Source organism: Phoca vitulina, unplaced genomic scaffold (assembly GCF_004348235.1).
Source record: "Phoca vitulina isolate PV1807 unplaced genomic scaffold, GSC_HSeal_1.0 scaffold15, whole genome shotgun sequence".
Lineage (NCBI taxonomy): Eukaryota > Metazoa > Chordata > Mammalia > Carnivora > Phocidae > Phoca > Phoca vitulina.
Genome location: NW_022589718.1, coordinates 16,971,924 through 16,996,478, shown reverse-complemented (window position 1 = coordinate 16,996,478; position 24,555 = coordinate 16,971,924). Strand labels below are relative to the sequence as shown.

The following is a 24,555-nucleotide window of genomic DNA, read 5'->3' as shown; positions in this document are numbered from 1 at the left end:
ATTGAGATACATTATATTAGTTTCAGGTTTACAACATAATAATTTGACATTTGTATACATTGTGAAATGATATCTACATTAAGTCTATTCACCATCTGTTCACCATACAAAGTCACAATTTTTGTTCATTTGATGAGGACTTCTAAGATTTACTTTGTTAACACTTTCAAATTTGCAATACAATATTATTAACAAGAGTCCCAGTAATACATACCCCCAGGATTTATTTATTTTATAACTGGAAGTTTGTCCCTCCTGATCTCCTTCCCCCATTTTGCCCAACCCCCCAAACCTCCTGCCCTCTGGAAACCACAATTCTGTTCTCTATATCTATGAGTTTTTTGTTTTGTTTTGTTTATTCATTTGTGTTATTTTTTGTAGATTCCAGATATAAGTGAAATTATTAGTAGTAGGAAGGAAATGATAAAAATCAAGGTGAAAATAAATGAAATATAGACTAAAAAGACAGTAGAAGAGATCAATGAAACTAGGAGTTGCTTCTTTGAAGAGATTAATGAAAATAACAAACTTATAACTAACCTCACTAAGAATAAAAGAGAAGAAGCTCATATAAATAAAATTAGAAATTAAAGAGAAGTTACAACTGATAACAAAAAAATACAAAAGGTCATAATGGACTACTATAAACAAATATATGCCAAAAAATTGGACAACCTAGAAGTGGATAAATTCCTAGAAATAGGGGCGCCTGGGTGGCTCAGTCGTTAAGCGTCTGCCTTCGGCTCAGGTCATGACCCCAGGGTCCTGGGATCGAGCCCCGCATTGGGCTCCCTGCTCAGCGGGGAGTCTGCTTCTCCCTCTCCCACTCCCCCTGCTTGTGCTCTCTCTCTCGCTGTATCTCTCTCTGTCAAATAAATAAATAAAATCTTTAAAAAAAAAAATTCCTAGAAATATATGATCTTCCAAGACCGAATGAATCATGAGAAATAAAAAATCTGAATAGACTAATTACTAGTAAGAAGATTAGGTCAGTAATCAAAAACTCCTAACAAACAAAAGTACAGGATCAATTGGCTTCAATGGTGAATTCTACCAAACATTCAAAGAAGATTGAATACCTGTCATCCTCAAACTCTTCCAAATTTGAAGAGGAGGGAACACTTCCAAAGTCATTTTAATGGGCCAACATTACCCTGATACTGAAACTAGACAAGGACAACACACATACACAGAACTGCAGGCCAATATCACTGATGGACATCGATGCAAAACTCTCAACAAAATATCAGCAAACCAAATTTAACAATACATTAAAAACATCATACACCATGATCAAGTAGGATTTATTTAAGGAATGCAGAGATGGTTCAACATACACACACTAACAAAATAAAAATTAAAAAACATGATCATCTCAATAGATGCAGAAAAAGGCATTTGACAAAATTTAACATCCATTTATAATAAAAACTCTCAACAAAGTGGGTTTAGATGGACCATACTTCAACATAATAAGGACCATATATGACAAGTCCACAGCTAACATCATACTCAATAGCAAAAACCTGAAGGCTTTTCCTTGTTGGGAACAAGACAGGGATACCCATTCTCACCACTTTTATTCACCATAGTATTGAAAGTCCCAGCCAGAGCAGTTAGGCAGGGAAAAGAAATAAAAGACATTCATATTGGTAAGAAGTAAAACTGTCACTACTTGCAGATGACATGTTTTTCTATATAGAAAATCTTAGACTCCACCAAAAAATTGCTAGAACTAATAAATGAATTCAGTAAAGTTGTAGGGTACAAAATCAATATGCAAAAATCTGTTGCATTTTTATATAGCAACAAAGAATTTTCAGAGAAATTAAGAAAATCCCCTTTGCAATTAAATCCAAAAGAATAAAATACCTAGGAGTAAATTTAACCAAGGAGATGAAAGACCTGTACACTGAAAAATATAAGACATTGATGAAAGAAATTGAAGAAGACACAAATAAATAGAAAAATATTTCATGTTCATAGATTGGAAGAATTAATATTGTTAAAATTCCATATTACCCAAAGCAATATACAGATTCAGTGTAATTCCTATCAAAATTCCAATGACAATTTTCACACAAATAGAATTTACAATTTTCATTTTGGCCACATTTTTAGGAAGGAAAATAAATCCCAAAAAAGGATACTGCTTTACTACAGCAAAAGGATGTAGAGCCATATACTTATGAGATATAAGCATTTTAGATTTTTTTCTGATATAAAAATACCCTCATATTTTCATTTAGGAAAATGATATTGTGATATCATTTATAGGTGACTTTATGATTTTATTAATCTTTTTTTCACAAACATGAAGCCAAATTAAAAATATAGCAAACAAAACAAACAAACAAAAACTATAGCAGACTATATGCATCATGATTTTCATTCTAGTGTTTCAGAGAAATAGTAAGAATAAATTAGGAAAAGAATAAATGATAGTTTGAATAGAAATTAGGTTTTTGATGTCTTATAAATGTCTTTATTTATTTTAGAAAAAAAATCCATAACGGCTTGGTTAACTAAGGGAATAATTTCCCTCTCACCTATGTAGATACACTGCAACTCCATTTATTTTTCTAGTAATAAAAAATAAAAGTCTCTGGCAATATTGTAATTCCAAAAAAAAAGATTGAGTCAATAATGAAATGAACATAAAGCAATTCTTATTTTTTATTTTTAGAATGCAAAATATATTGATATTTCGCTACTTAGTGTAATTGGTTATCCATTATTTCCACTGACAATCCAGAAGACTCTGATGTTTCAGTATGTCACTGTTGATGTGTTATGCTTCATTGGAAGTGTTTTAGAATCATTCAGTTGTAACAAAAATATACATTTGGAATACATAATTTTAGGTTGTCACTTCTATGAATCAAATGACTCATTGTTCATTGAAGCAATGTTTGGTTTTCTGTACAAGGGTTTAAATAAGAGGACTTATAACCTATGAACATCCAGCTAGTGTGTGTGTGGGGGGTGGGGTGGGGAGGCAATATTGGTTTTTAAATAAATCCAAGTACTTTACATTTAGAATTTCTAATCTATATATTTTTATAGGATAAATGAAAAGTTATATTTTATTTTTAAAGTAACTCTATCTTTTGTATTAATGTATTTTTCTCATATGTTCTAGCTAGGATTAGTTTCCATTATGTAATGTTTCTTATAATGATTTTGCTTTTCAGATAATTTGAGAATACATTGCAGTAAATTATTCCTTGTAGAAACTGGTTCCAAAATATGTTTAGAGATTTTAAATAGGTTTGTTTTACTTTGTTTTTAAGATCTTTTTATTTCCCAAATTATCTCAGACAAAAGTGCCCATCAGATATCTCAGGTGGTTAATGACCTTCGATGAGGGTGTTCAAAGATGATAGAAAACAAGGTAGACAAGCTACCCTCTGTCTAAGAGGGTAGCTTGAGCACGTGGTCAGGGAAAGAAATATAAACATGGCTGAAACTGGAAAAATTGGGGGGTCATGTTAATTGTCTCTCTGAACTTGAATCACAAATTGAGATTTTACTGACTGAAAAATAGAGAGCCATTAAATGCTTTTTGAGCACTTAAGTGACTTAGGGTTTAGTTGAGAATAGGATTTGGGTAGTTATATACAGAATGAATTTGATGCAGGGGGATATTAGGGGAAAATATTCGTTACAAAAATAGCGTTAGTTTGGGACAGGTGAAGCTTGAGTTTCCAGAGAGACATTTTGATAGAAATATTCAGCAGGCTTTTGGCAAATAGAAGCTCAGTCAAACATAAAGCTGGAAGGACAGATGAGGAAGCCAGCACATGGTGAAATGGTCAAGCTCATTAAGTGAGTGGCAATTGAATGAAGTTGGAGAGAGACAGAAATACCTGATATAGGTCAGAACTTTCAGAATGATGTTTTTGTCGGAGGAGAAAGACGTCCTTATGGAACAGTGGTTAAAGAAGTAGGAAAATTAAAGTGTGAAACAAATAAACAAAATATAAAAATTTTCAAAGTACATAGTAGAGGCTTCTCTGAAAAAAAAAGGACCAGGCAGGTAAAATATACCTGGTTTGATAAATAGAAATAATGACTACCTATTATAAGGATAATCTGGATCTGTAAAATCATATATTCAATCAATTCAGGAAAAAATTCCCAATATCTAACTCACGTTTTCACGGAAGTTTTTAAATTTCATGTTAGAAGATAAGTTATTTTTTTTTCATTTTGGAGAAATTATATAAAATGCTTTCTAAGTTTTAAGAGCTGGATTTAACTTACAAAGTTAAAAAATAGTTATTAAGATAGTATAATAGATTCCTTCTCACATTTTGGTCCAATTACAGTGATGTGTGTGCCTTTAAGTTTTAATCTTAGAGAAAGAGAAGATATTTTAGAGCTGTAACTTCCCTTTCTGTACTCTCTCGATGCTGTGTGTCTGTGCGTGTGTATACATGTGTTTGAAAAATCACCCTTTGTAAATCAGTGACTTCTTTTAATTAGCACTTATAAAGAAGTTGACATATATTTCTAAACAATTGGGGCAAAATATCGATGAGCTCTAACTGAAAGGCAGCCTTTGGAAAGAGGATTTTGAAAACATTCAAACAGCTACATAATTATAATTTTCATCTGAAAATACTTGGTTGGTGCTTTGAGTTTAAAAATCTGTTTTCTAAAGGAGGAGATGAACAACAAAATGAAGTTATAACTTAAAAATTATGTGTGAAGGATAACATGATAATTAAATAATTACTAAAATCAGTTTCAAAAGTTTTCCAACAACTTTTAAGTTATTCAACTCAAAGTACATTTACTTTTCTAACATTCAGTCAAATGGATTTGGGGTTAGAGTATTACAATGAAGGGACAGAGGCATCCGAAAAAAATAACTTATGTCAAATAAAATTATTCTCATTTTAGAGGAACTAAAGTTGAAACACTAAGAAATAATCTTTTTCTCTCTAGATTCCATATTGAACTCATTTAAAAAGTCTAAATTTTATTCTTTTGGTAAAAGGCCTCTATGAAATTTGTTGTAGTATGTTCTATAAGATATCAAAATAAAAATAGGACAAAGGTGAATCTGAGTGTAAACAGACAGTTAACTCAAGAAAAGGAGTTATTACACTTTTCAAAAGTTGTCTTTGTGAGATTTGAATCCTTATTCAGGTAGAAATTGTAATAAAAATTTCCGCAATTCTGTCCTTTCTTCTCTCAGAAAGCAGGAGTCAGCTCCGTGCAGAGGGGAAGAAGCTCTAAAGAAAGCCATGTGTAGACTCTTTCAGTTTAAATATGTACATTGAAGGATTTTATACCTAGATCTCAACAAGGTTGTTTGAAAGGGGTAAAACTAGATAAGCGATATACAATGTCTGAGCATATAGTAAATTATCAATACATGGATGATGATGATGATGCTGGATTGTGGAGTGACATGGTCAAGAAAGAATTCTTGAGATGTTATAGAGTGCAAAGTGGTGCTTTTATTATAGCACAGGGACAGGACCCGCAGGCAGAGAGAGCTGCACTGTGATTATAAAGAGTGACTGATTATATAGGGTTTTCTATCCTGTGGAGGTGAAAGTAACATTGAGGCTCCAGGAAATTGACTCTATAGATTCCTGGAAGTCTGGCTATTATTAATACTGTGTTTTTCTTGTAAATCATTAAGACAGTTACAAACTGTAGTGGAGTTTCTTATCCTGCATAACTGTAATCTTTTTCAGTTGACCATTTGTTTCTCCCTGCCTTTGTTCTTAGGCGGCCACAGTGCTGGAGGAATGTCATACATACTCCCCCTTAAGGGGAGGGCGTTCGTGGGGTATCAGCTCTTGTTTTGCCTTCAGGTGCCTTTTGTCCTCTCATCAGTGGTGATGATGATAATGATTTCCTTGAATATCCTAAGTTGATTCACTCATTCACTCATCGACAGTGGGGCAGAGAACCTGCTGGCTGTTATCTTTCCTGGTCTGGCACTGGCCACTTCACGTACCTCCACTCCTGAATTTTGTCTTTCAGGTCCACATTGTTCTGGCTACCCTTAGGATGTATGTGGTGAGGGGCGCCTGGGTGGCTGTCAGTTAAGTGTCTGACTTGATTTCAGCTCAGGTCATGATCTCAGGGTCATGGGATCGAGCCCCACATCAGGCTCTGAGCTCAGCACAGAGTCTGCTTGTCCCTCTCCCTCTGCTCCTTGTCCCCCCCCCCACTCATTCTCTCTCTCTCTCTCTCTCTCTCTCAAATAAATAAAATCTTAAAAAGATTTATGTGATGAAACTATTGCCATTTGTGGCAGATCACGCCTCTTTGGGGTCCAGCACCCCACTTCTCACTCTACTCTGTAGTTAGAATTCTAGTAGCCACAAAGGATCTCTCACTTTTTTCTAACTTACTCTTTTCCTTTTGAGGCAGTTTGGCTCTGCAACAGTACTGGAGAAGTAAATATTTCAGTGACTAATACATACTGGACATTCTTTTAGTGGAGTCCTTCCTTCTTAGAAAAAAAAAAAAATTTTTTTTGAGAAGTAAGCCATTATTTCCTTGTTTTACAACTGAAGTTAGCTTTGTGAGTTGCTTTTTGTTGATTAGTCAAAGAGACCAAATCCCATCTCCTCATCCAACTCCTCTGACTCTTCCTGTGCTTCGCACTTGGCTGGGACTGCCGCAGCAGCAGGAGTGACAGCGGTGGTGGCAGCCACAGGGGCAGTAACCACAGATGCATATGGATCGGCCAATAAGGCCTCAACCTCCTCAGCAAGTGGGAAGGCGTGATCAGTCTCCCGTGACAAAGCCAGACGCACTTGTACACATTGCTGATAGAAGGGGGTACTGGTGCGACGGTCGGGTAAGCAGTCTGCAGACATAACACTGACACTGGGGACACCGTCCAGGAAGCTAGAATGCAGTTTCCTCTGTGATATAAAGCAGTTTGGGGCTGTAGATGCTGCCATTGTCAAACACCTGCTGGATGGAGAAGCGGGGGGATAATCAGCACGTTCAGCAGTGTGGCTTCGCTGGTCCCACTTTGTCTCCTGTCTTTATCAGCTGCACGTCGTTCAGGATTTCAGTGGTGCCCCTGCAGATTTTCGTTGTGATGCCTGCAGCCTGAAAGAAGGGGGTCTTCTGGGGCGCCTGGGTGGCTCAGTCGTTGAGCGTCTGCCTTCAGCTCAGGTCATGATCCCAGCATCCTGGGATCGAGCCCCACATCGGGCTCCCTGCTCGGCGGGAAGCCTGCTTCTCCCTCTCCCACTCCCCCTGCTTGTGTTCCTTCTCTCGCTGTGTCTCTCTCTGTCAAATAAATAAATAAAATCTTTAAAAAAAAAAAAAAGAAGGGTGTCTTCTAAGGCCCAAAATAGCGTTCTGGGCAGGCACAGGGACTTCACATGGGGCCATGGCACCAACACGGGTGGCAGCTGATACCTACTGGCCAGCAGTATGTCCCTGATCTCAGTGAGGTCCTCCTGGGTGAACACAAAACCCACATTCCCCTGAATATGAGGCAACCATTTCTTCAGGGCTAGGGCGTTCTCCAGTGCCCTTGGATGGCCTTGTGCTTCATGGAGTTCTTGCCCACCACAGCCTTCCTGCAGAGGAACATGTGGCTCTGCTGCACCTGCGTGGAATCCACATTGTCTGTTCCCACAATGAAGCGTTTTGGATAATCATCCAGAAGTTGGATGATCTTAAGGAAGTAGTTGGACTTCTAGGTCGCCCTGTCTTCCCTGGGCATCATGGTGGTGTGTCAGGGATTGCCAAGCAGGGTTTAAAGACGATGTCACCTCTACTTTGAGAAGATGTTTGTAATTTCTCAAGTTTTTCTCTTTAGGTGTTGCAGTTCAGCCATATTCCCCAGATAATTCCTACACTGTACTTATTATCCATCACCATTATCACTGCCATCCAGCAATTATTAACTGTGAGGCAGCCCAGTGCTAAAGACTTTGCATACATTTGTCATGTTATTTAATCTTCATAACAATCTTACGGTACCATGAAAAACTCCTTTATTTAGGTAACAAACTTAAAAAATTAGATAGTTTTAGTAATATGGCCAAGGTCATACAGTAAGTAGCAGACCTGGGAATATGGATTGTACTATATTAACCTAATAACCCAAGCTTGTACCATCCCTTCCTCATTCCCTCCCTGCCTTCCTTCTTTCTTGTATTTGGCCGTAGAACAATATTTTACTTAAAATATAATACATGTGGGGTGCCTGGGTGGCTCAGTCGATTGAGTCCAATTCTCGATTTCAGTTCAGGTCATGATCTCAGGGTCCTGAGATGGAGCCCCCTGTCAGGCTCTGTGCCCGGTGTGGGGCCTGCTTAAGATTCTCTCCCTCCCTCTCCCTCTGCTCTCTCTCTAAAAAAACAAATATAGATATAATACATGTATAGTGAAATGCATAACTCTGAAATGTAGTTCAAACATATATACTCTTGTGACCCATACTACTGTCAAGATAGAAACATTTCTGTTTCTCCAGAGAGTTCCCCAATGCCCATTTCCAGTCAAACCTCACCCTGTCACCCAGAGCAATCGCTATTCTACCTTTATAGAGGTATAGAAAGCCATGAATCAGTTTTTCCTATTCTTGATCTTTATATAAATGGAATCATAATATGTATTGTTTTGTCTTTCATCTCTCAACCTAATAGCTTTAAGACTTATCCACATTGCTTCATCATTCAGCAGTTCATTCCCTTTGATTGCCGAGTAGTATTTCATTGGAAGAATATATCAAAATTTGTTTATGAATAAAAATACTATGAACATTCCCAGGGATAGATTATCAAATCACACAAGTTAGATAGCTTTGCTTTTACACCTCTCTTTCCAGGCTCTTCTTCCTCTATCTATCATGGGTCAAGAAACTGAGATTTCCTCAATCCTCTTTGTTTTCCTGAAGAAAACTCTCTTATTTAGAACTTGACATGCTGTCCATCAAACCTGCTCTTCAAGTTATATTTTGTTTTGTTTTGTTTGTTTTTTTCCAGAGAGGTCAAATACCCACTCTACACAAACCTTACCCTAATCAGGGTTAGAGCCTCAGCAGAAGAGTAAAGAGACATTCAAGAAAAGCTACTATGTAGTGTCTCATATAAACATCTTGGCTTTACACTTAACTCTGACCTTACCTTGGGTGACAGGAGTAGAAGATGTGGTTCAGGCTTCCCAATGAGCAGAGGGAATCACAGCACAGGAAGAGGGACAGAGAAGGTGTTTAAGGTGTTTTCACCAATGATTTTGGTTTGAATACCAGTGAGTTTTTATTAGACTGAATGTGGTACAATATTGGAAAGAACATTTAGAACATACATTAAAATGAAATATTTTAAGTGATTTCTGTTGTTCTTAAACTTGGGAAAAATTTCCACATCATACTGTAAGCTTTAAGCTGATATAGCAGGGTCTTGAGATGTGGACCTCTTAAGCCAAATCCAAGGGTGATTATAAAATTGATGGGGGATGCCTAACTAGGATTTGTTTGTTGTGGTGTTCTGATACCAGTGTGAGCCAGTAATGAGGCAGTGCAGCATTTTAATTAATGATCTGGCTTAATTAAGTGTTCAATATCTATTTCCAATCCTCTCAAGGGGTGGAGTTACATAGAAAGTAGGAAAATGCTTAATTATAATTCTCTTAGAAAAATTTCTACATCTCAGATCAATAAATTCCCTATAACTTCAACATACTTTCAGAGGTTTATGAACTTCACTAGTTCATTGACCTTAGTCAATTTGCATTACCTAGTTTGAATATTTTATATAGATTGGAGAATTATTGAAACACATTATATTTATAAAATTGAGCCATTCTTTACTACTTAGAAATAATTGGTGTACTTATATCCAAACTGACACTTTTCTTTTGGGGTTAAAAGTGCAAATTACTGATGAAGTTTCTATGTAATGTGAAAAGCTAATGTGAAATCATTGGTTGTCCATAGGTAGACATGAGATATTTAATTCTGACACTAAGCATTTCATTATTTTCAAAGATTTGTCTTTGTGAAAACTGAAATATCTCTGTTTTATAGAATCCTATTTTATTTTTCTACACAGATGAAAAGACAAAAAATAAGAAAAAAATTGGCACTTATGTGTGACAGGTGTAGAATCTGCTTTAAAATTTGAATGTATTCATTTTACATATATCATATTCATTGTCTACAGGGGTTTTCCTTCATTTTTTTAGATATGTGTAGCTGAGTTATGTTTTTTCCATATTCTTTTGATTTTCTTAAAATGAAAAAAGGTCCTTCTTTAGACTCTATTCAAGCTTAAAAGGATATTTTTGTCTGCACTTTTGAGATTACTTCTGAAAATTTCAATAAGTCAATATATCTTTGGTAAATCATTATGTTTACTTTTCTTCAGGGGTATGAAGGTGACCATTCTTTTATATCCTAAAACCTAAGGAATCATGAAAAGACTTTCAAAGTTGTATTATACATTAATACACCCTAATAAATGTGTGTTTTGTGTACTAATACTGGAATAGCAATAATAATATCCTAATAATGACACAATATTTATTGAGAAATGCTGTGTATAACATAATGTTACATGTGTTTTTAGCTATTCATGTAATTTACAAATTGAGGCTCAAAATTATTAAGTAACTGGTCTAAAATCACATACCAAGTAAATGATAGAGTTAGAATTTGACCAGGTAAGGAAAGGTCTAGTAGTTTTCAGTGACATACTCTAAATTACCATGCCACATTGCTATAGAAACAACATTAACATAAAATAATTTAGGAGCTAGCACACTATAAAGCAGTCTTCTCTTTCATCAACAACAGCATGTCTTCTTACTCTCTATCTTGTTTCTTGTCTTCAGGATATGCTGAATTTCTTGTTGAACCCTAGTTTAGTATGGCCTCTTGAATCAATATGTTTGCATGTGTTACTTCTTCTTCCCTTTCTTTCTTAAATTTCACCTCATTCATCATTATTTGTTATAGTAATAATTAGCTTAGGAGGTATATCCTTCAACAGACCTTCCTTAGCTGCTTTCTTCATTTATACTTGGGTGGGGGTCATCATGTCTATCCCATGTAAGTTTCTGCAAAACTCCCTGGCACTTGTGTATATATATTTGTTCATTTTCCATTTCCTGAGTAGGAATATTAAAGAAAAATACATAATCTTTTCCATTTATTTTTTATACTTGATAAAGTTTTATAAAATTAATATATTAGTTAATGATGTTCCATAAAATAAAACATGGAATTTAGAAATATATCATTAAGTCTTGAGCCCTGAAGCTTAAAAATCCTCTTCTACCTATTGAATTGCCCAGAAGAATAATACATTCTCTCTTAAGATAATGGACAGAGTATTGGAAAAGCTTTTCTTCTGCCTAAGTGTGTTATTAAAGCAGTTGGGTCCTGTACACAGAAAATGAGGGCCTAGATTACACAGTAAAGTTCCTATTCTTGGTATGTGGGGAAAGCCCAAAAATGAGGAAAGCCTCATTTTTTTCTTATGCAAATACCTTTGATAAATACTTCTCATGCAGGAGAGTTTTCTTTGAATCTTATATAGAGAGAGAATTGAAAAGTCTTTCACAGAAAGAGTCATTATGTAACTCCACAAAAACGGACATATTGCAAAGTTTAAATATGTATTAGTGGCATGTTGAATATAGAAAACTGCTATCCTGAAAGCAGGATAAAAGCTGGTTTTTGTTTGTTTATTTTTTTCATATTCTACAATTTAAGAGATTACTTTTAAAGATTTATTTATTTATTTTTGAGAGAAGTAGAGAGAGTGTGCTTGTGCGCACCGAGCAGGGGAGGGGCAAGGCAGAGGGAGAGAGAATCTCAAGCAGAGTCCTCACTGAGTGCAGAGCCTGACATGGGGCTTGATTCTACAACCCTGAGATCATGACCTGAGCTGAGGCCAAGAGTCTGACACTTAGGGTGCCTGGGTTAGGCGTCCAACTCTTCGTCATGGTATTGAGCGCCATGTCTGACTCTGAGCTCAGTGTGGAGTCTGCTTCAGATTCTCTCTCCCTCTCCTTCCCACTCACTCTCTCTCTCTCTCTCAGATAAATAACATCTTTAAGAAAAAAAAAAAAAAATCTGACACTCAACCGACTAAACCACCCAGGTGCCCAAGAGATATTTTAATCTAATTTATTAGTAAACCAACTAATGCTTAGAAGAGTTAAAACTATCTTGAAAAAGAAAAAAAAAAGTTGGATGATTCACATTTATGATTTCAAAACTTACTATCAAGCTACATAACCAAGAGTATGATACTGACATAAAAATAGACATATAGAGCAATGGAACAGAATTGAAAGTCCATAAGTAAACCCATGAATCTACGATTAATTAATTTTTGACCTGAGTGCCAAGACCATTCAATGGGAAAAGAATAGCCTTTTGACAAAAAGGTTCTGGGATAACTAGATATCCACATGCGAACAAATGAAGTTGGACCCTTACCTATACCATATACAAAAATAATTTATAGAGTCAAAAACCTAGATATAAGAGCTAAATCTATAAAATTCTTAGAAGAAAATATAGAGGTAAATCTTAATGACCTTGGATTTGGTAATGGTTTCTTAGATATGACATCAAAAGCATAAGTAAGAACAGCAACAAAAATAGTTAAATGAGACTTCAAAATTTCAAAAGTTTGTGCATCATGCTCACTTTGGCAGCACATATACTAAAAAGTTTGTGCATCTAAGGACACTACCAAGAAAGTAAAAACAAAACAAAACAAAAAACAAGTTTGCATAATGGGACAAATATTTCCAAATCATATATCTGATAGGGCTTTAGTCTTTATTATCCAGAATATATAAAGAATCCCTACAATTTAAGAACAGAAATTCAACAACGAAATTAAAAAATTGAGCAAAGAATTTGAAAGGTTTATTTATTTATTTTAGAGAGAGAGAGTGTGTAGCGGGGAGGGGCAGAAGGCAAGGGAGAGAAAATCTAAGCAGACTCTACGCTGAGCATGGAGCCTGACATGAGGCTTCATCTCATGACCTGAGATCATGACCTGAGCCAATACCAAGAGTCAGACACCTAAGTGACTGCACCACCCAAGCACCCCAAAAAATGAGCAAATAATTTGAATGCACATTTCTCTGTATATCAAAGAATATATACAAATTAATAACAAGCACATGAAAAGATGCTCAACAAACACTCACACAAACATACACAGTCAGATACCATTTCACATGCCCTAGAATGGTTATAATCAAAGAGACAAATGTTGGCGGAAATGTGGAGAAATCAGCACATTGCTGATAGGAATGTAACATGGTACAATCACTGTCGAAAACAGTGTGGCAGTTCCTCAAAGGTTAAAAAGAATTAGAATATGGTCCAGTAATTCCATTTCTAGTATATACCTAAAGTATTGGAAACAGGTATTCAAGCAAAACCTTGTACATGAATGATAATACTAGCACCACTGACAATTACCAAAGTTGGAAACAACCCAATGTCCATTACAGGATGAATAGGTAAAATATGGTAAATCCATACAATGGGATGTTACTCAGTTAAAAAACGGAATGAAATAGCTGTGCATGCCGCAACATGGATAAACCTTGAAAACATGCTAAATGAAGGAAGCTAAACTACAAAATGTCATATATTGTATGATTCCATTTGTGTAGCATATCCCAAATAGGCAAAGACTGAAAGCAGGTTAGAGGTAACCAGGGGCTAGGGAATGAAGAAATGGGGAGTGACTGATTAAAGGATACAGGAACATTTCGGAGGGGTTGGTTGGGGAGGATTAATGAAAAAGTTCTAGAACTATATAGTGGTGCTGGTTCCACAGCATTGTTAATATAGTAAAAGGCACTTAGATGTTCATTTAAAGTGTTTAAAATGGGGCGCCTGGGTGGCTCAGTTGGTTAAGCGACTGCCTTCGGCTCAGGTCATGATCCTGGAGTCCCTGGATCGAGTCCCGCATCGGGCTCCCTGCTCGGCAGGGAGCCTGCTTCTCCCTCTGACCCTCCCCCATCTCATGTGCTCTCTCTCTCTCATTCTCTCTGTCTCAAATAAATAAATAAAATCTTTAAAAAAAAAAAAATAATAAAGTGTTTAAAATGGTAAATTTTATGTTATATGTATTTTCCACAATAAAAAAGCAACTAATACAGAGCTACTTTAATTTGAGATTATAATAAAATTTAATAATACACTCCAGAAATAAGAAAGCAGTCCACACTCACATAATGAGAGGAAAAGGGTTTTAACACATATATGCATGGGGAGATCCTGCAGCTTCATTTTGACAACCTCATTCATCAGTCAAAAGTAAACAGATATACAGAAATCCACAATACTTATTTCAAAAAGTTGCTCTGATTTCTAAGGGGCATATAAATTTTCTTCTCACAAATAGCAGAAAACAAACAAAAAAAGAAGCCATATTTTCCATCATTGCTCACCAAAGAGAGAATAAATCCCTTTATCCCTTTAAAAAACTCACCAAATTCTCAGGCTATAAAACCATATTCTAATCACTACAAATGAGAGGTCTGCAAAAATAAAGCTTAGGGCTACTTGGAAATCACCTCAGAAACCAAGAGAAGACCTGTTTGAATTTAAATAGCCTGACAGGTACACTTCTCAGTCTATGTAGCTTAATGGGCTCTGACAACTGAGTGTAATTGGGAATATTGGTAGAGCCTGCAAAAACTTTTCAAAATATTGAAAATTGAAAAGCATGACTGTCGTGAATATATAAAAATAAACATATCAAAGATATATTATCCCATTAGTACTATGACCATTTAAATGTCGATGCTGTTTCAGACTATTTTGTAAAACAAGGATTTTTATAGTATGCAAAGAAAGATATATTGAAATAGATTTGCTGAGTTAGAGACCAAACTCATTAATATCTTACATAGCAATAAAACTGTAACCTTTTGGGCTATTTTATTCTACTGGGCAAAGATCTTTAATTTAATGTGTCTCTCCACAGAGCCTAAGCCCTTAATTACTGGTAAATAGTAAAGTCAAATTGAGGTACATTTCCCTAGATAATTAAGTAATGCTGGGTTAAGCCTATCACATAATACTCTAATATGACATTGAAAGGATCTGGTGCTTACATTTTTGCCTTATCTCCAAGTTTAAATATTTTTTAAGATGATATGAATATATACACATTGAAAAAAATTAAATGATATTCAAGAAATGAGGACAATTAGCAAACAGGGAAAATAATTTGCAACAATTAAAAATTCTTATATACTTTCTAAAAAGCTTGTATGATTTTTGTCTAAAAAAGTTTATATACTTCTTATGTAACAATACTTCTACACTTATAAGAATGCATAAATATTCTATTAGTGAAATAAAAAAATTGACAAGGAAATCACAATTAATGCACAAAAACATAGCTAACACGCACAAGGAAAAAACTAAACTCACTAGTAATCAAGAAATGCATGTTAACTATAATGACATAAATTTGTTAACTTTTCAAATGAAATTTTTAATGATAGTTTTGTCATTATGATTCAGATACAAAATTCTAATAGGAATATAAATGGCTTCAGTCTTTCTAGGAGTAAATTTATGTATGTTTTAATACTTTTTAAAAATTGTCAAAGACAGCTATGCAACAGATTTAATTTTGGAAATATATCCTAAGAATACAATGAATGAATAATTATAATATTCTAAAAGCAAATTTTGAAAATAACATACAATAAGGTAAATATACAAAGCTATTGTTTCCTTGCTTATTTTCTGTTTAGATGACTTGTCCATTGATGTAAGTGGGATGTTAAAGTCCCTTACTATTATTGCATCATTATCAATGAGTTCCTTTATGTTTGTTTTTAATTGTTTTATATATTTGGGGCTCCCATGTTGGGTGCATAAATATTTATAATTTGTTAGATCTTCTTGTTAAATTATCCCCTTTATTATGATATCATGCCCTTCTTCATCTCTTGTTACAATCTTTGTTTTAAAGTCTAGTTTGTCTCATAGAAATATTGCTACTCCATCTTTCTTTTAAGATTCATTTGTGTGATAAATGTTTTTCCACTACCACCCTCCCCACTTTCAATCTGCAGTTGTCTTTCAGTCTAAAATGAGTCTTTTGTAGGCAGATCTAGATGGGTCTTGTTCTTTTTTTTTTTTTTTTTAATCCATTCTGATACCCTATGTCTTTTGATTGGGGTCTTTTGGATGTTTAGTCCACTTACATTCAAAGTAATTATTGATAGGTATGTCCTTACTGCCATTTTATACTCCTTTTGTCATTGTTTCTGGAGATGTTCTCTGATCCTTTTTTTGTCTTTGTCACTTTTGATTTTTTCCTTTCCACTCAAAGAGTTCCATTTAATATTTCTTGCAGGGCTGGTTAATAGTCATGAACTCCTTTAGTTTTTTGTCTGGGAAACTCCTTATCTTTCCTATTCTGAATGATAGCCCTGTTGGATAGAGTATTCTTGGCTGCAGATTTTTCCTCTTCAGCACTTTGAGTATATCATGCCACTCTATTTTGGCTTGCCAAGTTTCTGTTGAGAAATCTCTAGTTAGCCTTATAGGTCTTCCTTTATAAGTTAAGGATTTCTTTAGGCTTGCTGATTTTAAGATTTTTTTCTTTATCGGTATATTTTGCAAAGTTAATTACAATATGTCTTGGTGTTGGCCTGCTTTTATTGATTTTGATGGGAGTTCTCTGTGCCTTCTGGATCTGGATGTCTGTTTCCTTCCCGATTAGGGAAGTTTTCTGCTGTTATTTTTTTGAAATAAATTTTCTGCCCCCTTTTCTCTCTCCTCTTCTGGGAAGCCTATAATATGGATGTCATTATGTTTGAGGGAGTCACTGATTCCCTAAGTCTATTCTCTTGTTCCATAATTCTTTCTCTCTTTTGTTCAGCTTCATTATTTTCCATTATTTTGTCTACTGTATCACTGATTCATTCCTCTACTTCTTCCAGTCTGCTACTCATTGCATCAAGCCTGTTCCCAATCTTGTTTATTGCATTCTTCATCTCTGACTGATTCTTTTTAAACTTGTTTATCTATGTGGTAAGGGTCTCCCTGATATCTTCTGTTCTTTTCTCAAGCCCAGTGAGTATCTTTATGAATGTTACTTTAAATTCTCCATCAGGCATGTTACTTATCTCTGTTTCACTTAGATCTCTGGCTGTGGCTTTATCTTATTCTTTCATTTGGGATAAATTCCTCTGTCTTGGCATTTTGTCTAAGTCTCTGTCTTCTTTTGTGTGTTAGAAAAGCCAATTATGTTTCCTGTTCCTGAAAGTAATAGCCTTCTGAAGAAGAGGTCATGTAGTGTCCACAGCCTGACACTTCAGGGAGTGTCTCTGGTGTGTGCAGTGTGTGTGCTCTGTTGTTGTGTTTTGGCTGCTCTGTCCTTCAAGCCAGTTGTCTGCAGGGGCTCTCCTGGCCTGCTGTGGGCAGTGTTTGGTCCTTGGCCTGAATGTAGAGTTTTAACTAGGTATGCTCTGGTCTGCTTGTGAAATGAGACCTGATATTAATTGAGGAGAACTAAGGCCCTGCAGAATTCTCTGGTCAGGAGACGTGGTATAAGCGGGGGCAGGGGGGGGGAGTGTTGGTTGGGGAGGGCTCTGCTAGTCTTCTTGGGGGAAGGGCCCGCCTGCTGGGACTGAGACAAACTAGAAAGGGCAGTCCTGCCAGAGCACAGGGCTTAGGACTTGGTGTAAACAAGTTAGGCAGCCAGTGTCTGTGCTCTGCTGCTTCTTGCCCTGTGTTTATGCTGAGGGGTGGGGGAAGAAATGGCACCAACCAGCATTTTTGTTCCCAGAGAGGCATCTCTGTGAATGCTGCCTCTCAGGGAAGCTCTCCAAGAAGACTGGAATAATCTCCTCCCTGTGTGCCTAGGCATTCTTCAAATCACTATTTCTATACTATTTGTCCCCAGGTTGTTTGCGTGCCTTCTCTTCAAGAGCAGGGCAGTGTCTAGGCTCTACCTCAGCCAAGCCCACTCACTTCAAAACTCCAGGCTTTAAACCCCACTGGTTCCAGAACTCATGAAATTCAGACCTCTTGATTTTCGAGGCAATGGCTTCAGGAGATTTTCTCCTTGTGTGTTCCCCTGTATACTCCTTTTACTCTCTCACCCTTCTCTGCAACCATGGTGTCTCCCTTTCACAGTATTCATGATCTGTTTCTCCCCTAAACCATGTCTCCACACTTCCTACATTCTTCAATGTGGTTTCTTCTCTCCCTTTAGCTGTGGAGTTTGTTCCATCATTTTTCAGGTTGACTTCTGGGGTATTAAGGGTGTTTTAATAGTTATATAGTTGTTTTCATGGGAGGAGATGAGCCTAGGATACTCCAACTCTGCTGCCATCTTCCCTCTAAATCTCACACTGGACCAGAAGGACTTCACATATATTCAGAACATTCCATTCAAAAACAGCAGAATACACATTTTTTTTTTTAAGTGTACAAAGGACGTTCTCCAGAATAGATCCCATATTAGGTCACAAATCAGGCCTCAAAAAAAATACAAAAAGATTGAAATCATACCATGCACCAAAAGATTGGAAGGTTTGGAAAGACCACAAATACATGGAGGTTAAAGAAGATGCTACTAAACAATGAATTGCTCAACCAGGAACTCAAAGAAGAAATTAAAAAAAAAAAAAAATACATGGAAACAAATGAAAATGAAAACACAACAGTCCAAAATCTTTGGGATGCAGCAAAAACCATCCTAAGGGGAAAGTATATAGCAATACAGGCCTTCCTCAAGAAGCAAGAAAAATCTCAAATAAACAACCTAACCTTACACCTAAAGGAACTAGAAAAAGACCAACAAATGAAGCCTAAAGCAAGCTGAAGGAAGGGGGAAAAAAAAAAAAAAGAACAGAGCAATGAAACCAGGGGCTAGTTCTTTGAAAAAAATAATAGTTGACAAACCTCTAGCCAGATTTATCAAAAAGAAAAGAGACAGGACCAAAATAAATAAAACGACAAATGAGAGAGGAGAAATAACAACCAACAACCCAGAAGTACAGGCAATTATAAGAGAATATTATAAAAAACTATATGACAACAAATTGGCAATCTGGAAGAAATGGTTAAATTCCTGAAAACATATAAACTACCAAAACTGAAACAGGAGAATTAGAAAACTTAAACAGACCGATAACCAGCAGAAGAATTGAATCAGTAATCAAAAAACTCCCAACAAAAGTCTAGGGCCAGATGGCTTCACAGGCTAATTCTACCAAACATTTAAAGAAGAGTTAATACTGGGACACCTAGGTGGCTCAATCAGTTAAGTGGCTGCCTTCGGCTCAGGTCATAACCCCAGGGTCCTGGGATTGAGCCCTGCACTGGGCTCCCTGCTCAGTGGGGATCCTGCTTCTCCTTCTTCCTCTGCCCCTCCCCCTGCTTGTGCTCTTGTTCTCTCTCTCTCAAATAAGTAAATAAATAAAATCTTAAAAAAAAAGAAGAGTTAATACCTATTCTTCTCAAACTATTCCAAAAAGTAGAAAAGGAAGACAAACTTCCACAGTCATTCTATGAGGCCAGCATTACCCTGATTTCAAAACCAGACAAAGACACCACTAAAATAAGGAACTGCAGGCCAGTATCCCTGATGAACATGGATGCAAAAATTCTCAATAAAATACTAGCAAACCGAATCCAACAATATATTAAAAGAATCATTCACCATGATCAAGTGGGATTTATTCCTGGGCTGCAAGCGTAGTTCGATATTTGCAAATCAATCAACGTGATACAACACATTAAAAGAAAGGATAAGAAACACATATGATCATTTCAATAGATGCAGAAAAAGCATCCGACAAAGTTCAACATCATTTTTGATAAAAACCCTTTACAAAGTAGGTTTAGAGGGCGCCTGGGTGGCTCAGTTGGTTAAGCCACTGCCTTCGGCTCAGGTCATGATCCTGGAGTCCCAGAATCGAGTCCCGCATCGGGCTCCCTGCTCAGCAGGGAGTCTGCTTCTCCCTCTGACCCTCCCCCTCTCATGTGCTCTCTCTCTCATTCTCTCTCTCAAATAAATAAATAAAATCTTTAAAAAAAAAAAAAACGAAGTAGGTTTAGAGGGAACATACATCAACATATGAAACACCCACAGCTCATATCATCCTCAATGGGGAAAAACCGAGAGCTTTTCCTCCATGGTCAGGAACAAGACAGTGATATCCACTCTCACCGCTGTTATTTAACATTGGAAATCCTAGCCTCAGCAATCGGAGAACAAAAAGAAATAAAAGGCATCCAAATCAGCAAAGAAGAAGTCAAACTTTCACTATTTGCAGATGACATGATACTATGTATAGAAACCTTGAAAGGGGCGCCTGGGAGGCTCAGTCGGTTAACTCTGCCTTTGGCTCAGGTCATGATCCCAAAGTCCTGGGATCAAGCTCCATGTTGGGCTCCCTGCTCAGAGGGGAGTCTGCTTCTCCCTCTGCCTCTACCCCTGCTTGTGCTCTCTCTTGCTCGCTCACTTTCAAATAAATAAATAAAATCTTAAGAAAAAAAAAAAAAAGCCTGAACTTCACCAAAAGCTGCTGGAACTGATAAATTCAGTAAAGTCACAGGACCTAAAATTTATATGGAATCAGAAAAGACCCCAAATCACCAAGGAAATGTTGAAAAAGAAAAACAAAGCTGGGGCATCATGCTGCCTGATTTCAAGCTATATTACAAAGCCGTGATCACCAAGACAGCATGGTACTGACACAAAAACAGACACACAGACCAATGGAACAGAATAGAGAGCTCAGATATGGACCCTCAACTCCATGGTCAAATAATCTTCAGCAAAGCAGGAAAAAATATACAATGGAAAAAAGACAGTCTCTTCAATAAATGGTGCTGGGAAAATTGGACAGCTATATACAGAAGAATGAAACTCGATCATTCTCTAACACCATACACAAAGATAAACTCAAAATGGATGAAAGACCTCAATGTGAGACAGGAATCCATCAAAATCCTAGAGGAGAACATAGGCAGTAACCTCTTCTTCGACATCGGCCACAGCAACTTCTTTCAAGAAACATCTCCAAAGGCATGTGAAACAAAAGAAAAATGAACTTTTGGGACTTCCATCAAGATAAAAAGCTTCTACACAGCAAAGGAAATAGTCAACAAAACAAAGAGGCAACCCACAGAATGGAAGAAGATATTTGCAAATGACACTACAGACAAAGGGCTGGTATCCAAGATCTATAAAGAACTTCTCAAACTCAACACCCAAACAAACAAATAATCAAGTCAAAAAACGGGCAGAAGACATGAACAGACACTTCTCCAAAGAGGACATATAAATGGCTAACAGACACATGAAAAAATGCTCATCATCATTAGCCATCAGGAAAATTCAAATCAAAACCACATTGAGATACCACTTACACCAGTTAGAATGGCAAAAATTGACAAGGCAAGAAGCAACAAGTGTTGGAGAGGTTGTGGAGAAAGAGGAACCCTCCTACACTGTTGGTGGGAAAGCAAGTTGGTATAGCCAGTTTGGAAAATGCTGTGGAGGTTCCTCAAAAAATTAAAAATAGAGCTCCCTTATGACCCAGCAATTGCACTCCTGGGTATTTACCCCAAAGACACAGATGTAGTGAAAAGAAGGGCCATATGCACCCCGATGTTCATAGCAGCAATGTCCCCAATAGCCAAACTGTGGAAAGAGCCAAGATGCCCTTCAACAGATGAATGGATAAAGAAGATGTGGTCCATGGAATATTACTCAGCCATCAGAAAGGATGAATACCCAACTTTTACATCAACATGGATGGGACCGAGGAGATGATGCTAAGTGAAATAAGTCAAGCAGAGAAAGTCAATTATCATATGGTTTCACATATTTGTGGAACATAAGGAATAGCATGGAGGACATTAGGAAAAGGAAGGGAAAAATGAAGGTGGGGAAATCGGAGGGGGAGACAAACCATGAGAGACTATAGACTCTGAGAAATACACGGAGGGTTTTAGAGGGGAGGGGGGTGGGGGGATGGGCTAACCCGGTGATGGGTAATAAAGAGGGCACGTATTGCATGGAGCACTGGGTGTTATATGAAAACAATGAATCATGGAACACTACATCAAAAACTAATGATGTACTGTATGGTGACTAACATAACATAATAAAATAAAACTTAAAAAATAAAAAAAATAAAAAAGAACAAAATCAACATAAAGAAATCTTTTGCAAAAAAAAAGAAAAAGAAAAAGAGAAAAGAAGCAGCAGAAAGAGAAATTAAGAAATCAATCACATTTACTATTGCACGAAAACCAGTAAGATACCTAAAGATAAACCTAACCAACAATAAAAAAAATTAAAAAAAAAAAAAAAAGATAAACCTAACCAAAGAGGTGAAAGACCTGTTCTCTGAAAACTATAAACTATAAACTGATGAAAGAAATTGAAGATGACGTAAAGAAATGGAAAGACATTCCATGCTCATGGATTGGAAGAATAAATATTGTTAAAATGTCTCTGCTACCCAAGCAATCTACACATTTAATGCAACCCTACCAAAATACCATCAGCACTTTCACAAAGCTTTCTTGAAAAAGAAAATTATGGAAACTGCCCAAGTGCCCATGAATAGATGAATGGATAAAAAAGAAGTGACACACACAGACACACACACACACACAGAGAATGGAATGTTACTCAGCCATAAAAAAAAATGAAATCTTGACATTTGCAACAATGTGGATGGAGCTAGCAAGTATTAATTTAAACAGAATAAGTCACTCAGAGAAAGACAAGTACCATATGACTTCACTCATATGTAGAATTTAAGAAACAAAACAACAGATTAAAGGGCAAAGAAAAAAAAAAGAGGGAGAGAGAGAAGCAAACCAAGAAAGAGACTCTCAAGTATAGAGAACAAATTGATGGTTAACAAAAGAGAGGTCAGTGGGGGAATGGGTGAAATGAGTGATGGGGATTAAGGAATGCACTTGTTATGATCAGCACTGGGTATTATATGGAAGTGTTGAATCACTATATTGTACACCTGAAACTATTATTAAACTATATGTTAATGAACTGGAATTTAACTAAAAACTTTAAAAATAATGTAAATATAATGTAATGTTAGTGTTTTCATTAAAAATGATCAAATAATTTTTAATAGTATGAGTAACTGATCATGATTTACCAAGTAAAAATATTCTGTAATGCCTTCTATGATGTTAGATATACAGTATTACTAACACATCAATTCAGCCAAGCCTCATAATTCTTTTCAACATACTTTAAATAAGGTCTGTCAATCATTTGGAGCTTGGTTTGTGAGAAGGGAACCCTTTTGCTGCAGCTGAGTTTTCCATCCCATTTAAGATATACTCTGCACAAGTTTGCTAAGTATAAGTGTAAATAGAGGTCAGAGAATGATGAATTCCTTTATAACTAACCTGACTGGATCAGGCTTTATGAACAGGCAGTTTTTTGAATTAGGTTCTGCCCAGTTGAGCAAAATGGTAGTAGGTAGAAATATGATTAGAACAATATGCTAGGGATAAGGCAACTTCTTGGAATTAGCTGGACACTTTAGTATCCTTCAGAGAGAATACCATGCAAGGAAGTGAAAGATTCATTATAGAAAACTAAAGACTTACACATAAGATTTAACACAGAAAACCAATTTGCAGACTCTTTGGAGAAAAAGCCAAATGCACTTACTTCATTAGCATGTAGCCAAAATCCAAATGCTAAATAGTTTCTATTACTAATAATTGATCCTGATAATCTTCCTTTTAAATATAATAGTAATAAATTATTTTGGCCAAAATAACAGCAGAATCATACTTGTTTTCTGCAGTTAGTATTTTAGTCTATAGATCTTCTTTAACTTAAAATGGAGTTACATCCTGAAAAACCCATTGTACACTGAAAATATCATAAGCCAAAAATGCATTTAACACATCTAACCTATTGAATATCATACCTAAGCCTAGCCTACTTCAAACATGCTCAGTATACTTACGTTAGCCTACAGTTGGGTAAAATTATCTAACAAAGGCTATTTTATAATAAAGCATTGAATACCTCATGTAATTTATTGAGTACTTTACTAAAAGTGAAACGCAGAATGGTTGTATGGGTACATAATGACTGGTAAGTGTATAGGTTGTTTGCTCTTGTGATGGTGTGGCTGACTAGATGTGTGGTTCACGGCCACAGCCTAGCATCACGAGAGAGGATCATACCATATATTACTAGCCTGGGAAAAAATATAAATTCAGACTTTGAAGTGTGATTTCTACTGAATATGTATCTCTCTCACACCATTGTAAAGCCAAAAAGTCATAAGTCCAGGGATCTTCTGTAGTTGTGAGAAGACACAACTTTTTTACAGAAATTGTCAACAATGGTAGGAATTCTTATTTGTGCCTGATATAAACCACTGAAGGTTGCAACATGAACCTCTCTCCAATCTTTACCCATAGATCTATATTGATAGAGAACCTGTGCACTGTTTGTTTCTCCTACATGAACCAATCACCGATCTAGAATCGTTAAATGTAGAGACATAGAAACCACTTTCCTGTGCTGT

General features: G+C 36.2%; 1 protein-coding gene and 1 pseudogene across 3 annotated transcripts in view; one reads left to right on the top strand and one right to left on the bottom strand.

Moving 5' to 3' along the window:
• SGCZ (sarcoglycan zeta) overlaps window positions 1-24,555 on the top strand; it is a 1,037,264-nt gene that overhangs the window by 849,762 nt on the left and 162,947 nt on the right. The window lies entirely within an intron of this gene.
• Window positions 6,573-7,717, bottom strand: LOC116637890 (annotated as a pseudogene).